Raw genomic sequence first — 1756 nt, forward strand, 5'->3', positions numbered from 1 at the left:
TTCTTCCTCCTCCTCCTCCTCTTCTTCTCATTCTTCTTTCTTCTTCTCCTTCTTCTTCTTCTCATTCTTCTTTCTTCTTCTCCTTCTTCATCCCAATCATCCCCACAAAAAGATAAATAAACCACAAAATAAAGGAAGACTAGTGAGGAGAATGTAAAGTTCTCCCTTCAAAGTGTATCTTTTCACTTGTTATTCTACAAGAGCAGGGCGGGGCTCTATTTTACCTCCCATTCCTGAAGATGTGAATGTGCTTTCTTCCCTCCGTGAGCCATGGCTGCCTGGCTCCTCGTGATGCTGCCCAGATGTCAGCTCCTTCATCTGTTTTGTGAACTCATCTTCTTCTCCCCTACCGCCCTGCATCACCACTATATCAGATTGTTCTAGAGTGTACCCTGATTCTGGCCACATATTCACTTCTCTTTTCCCTCCAAGACAGGAAGCAAATATGACAATGGGTCAAGGAGATATTTAAACTTACCATGTCACTCCAGCAGAGCCAGCAATGGTTTTCAGAAGTCTTTAAATCCTGTTTCGTTCTAGGTGGCAGCTTACTTAACTTAGGCCTAAGGACAGCTGTGCCCAGAAAAACCTCAGCTGAATCCTCCCCAAATCTCTTTTGTGTTCAGACTTAGAAACCTAAACCAGGGTTTGGTGTCTCGCCAGCACATAATTTCTCCTGGTCCAGCTGCACTGGGTAATGAAGAATACTCAACAGAGATGGTGGATTATATAACCACATTAAATGCAACATTCAGCAAATAAATAGGTAAGACAGGCATTATTCAGTCCCCCAGGATCCAGAGTGAGTGATTCAAACTTTGTATGATACCTAGTGGATTAGGAACTGGGGAAGCTCATAGGATTAGCATGAAGATAAGAAAATATTTTCTTAATACATTCTGAAAATTCCCTGGGTGGAGAGGTAAGATAATTTTTAAGGTCTCTTCCAGCTTAAAATCTATGATTCCATGGTCCCACATATTTATTTGTATATTATCTTTTATTTTGTCGTCTTCTTCCTTCTCTTTCCATCACTCCCCCCCCCTCTCTCCTTTCAAGTACTACTTATATGATTTCCAAATCTGTCTCTAATTCTAAGCCCCAGAATTCCAGTAGAATATAAGGCTTGGTTTTGCTTTTTCCCTGAAACAATAGGTATTAAGTGACTTGCCCAGGGTCACACAGATTGTAAGTGTCAAGTGTCTGAGGCCATATTTGAACTCAGGTCCTCCTGACTCTAGTGCCAGTGTTCTAGTCACTGCATCACCTACTGCCCCCAGAATATAAATTCTTAAGGGCAGAGACTATCTTGCTTTTGTATTTGTATTTCCAGCACCTAGGATGATGCCTAACATATAGCAAATACTGAACTTTGTTAATTGTTTGATATTTGATGACCTTTTTATTCTGATTCTCCCCAGAGAAATTTATATGGATTTTGTTGTACCAGATGTTAACAAAATTATGATATAGCTGCCCTTGAAGTGCTTCTTTAAATATGAGGAAAAGAGAAACCCATTTCTATGGATTATGTGGTCCAGCCTGTGCATCAAGGCTGAACGTTAGAGTTCATTTTCAATGTACAATATAATAGCAAGAGCAGTGGGCAGGGAATCAGAAGATATGGGTCCCAGCTCTGGTTCTTCCAATGACCAATTGAATGATCTTGCACAATTCATTTTATTTTTCTGGGCCTCAGTATTATTATCTGTGAGATAAGGAAGGTTAAACTGTATGATTTACAGGGTTGTATCTT

The 1756-nt window shown here is 40.2% G+C and overlaps 1 pseudogene; it reads right to left on the bottom strand.

Annotated features, from left to right (window-relative positions):
- LOC138147439 (coiled-coil domain-containing protein R3HCC1L-like) overlaps positions 1–408 on the bottom strand; it is a 17145-nt pseudogene extending 16737 nt beyond the window's left edge.
- Positions 409–1756: the final 1348 nt, after the last annotated feature.

The sequence above is a fragment of the Petaurus breviceps genome, unplaced genomic scaffold, assembly GCF_028583685.1.
Source record: "Petaurus breviceps papuanus isolate PSGF00001 unplaced genomic scaffold, PetGlider_PUasm1.0 90792, whole genome shotgun sequence".
NCBI lineage: Eukaryota > Metazoa > Chordata > Mammalia > Diprotodontia > Petauridae > Petaurus > Petaurus breviceps.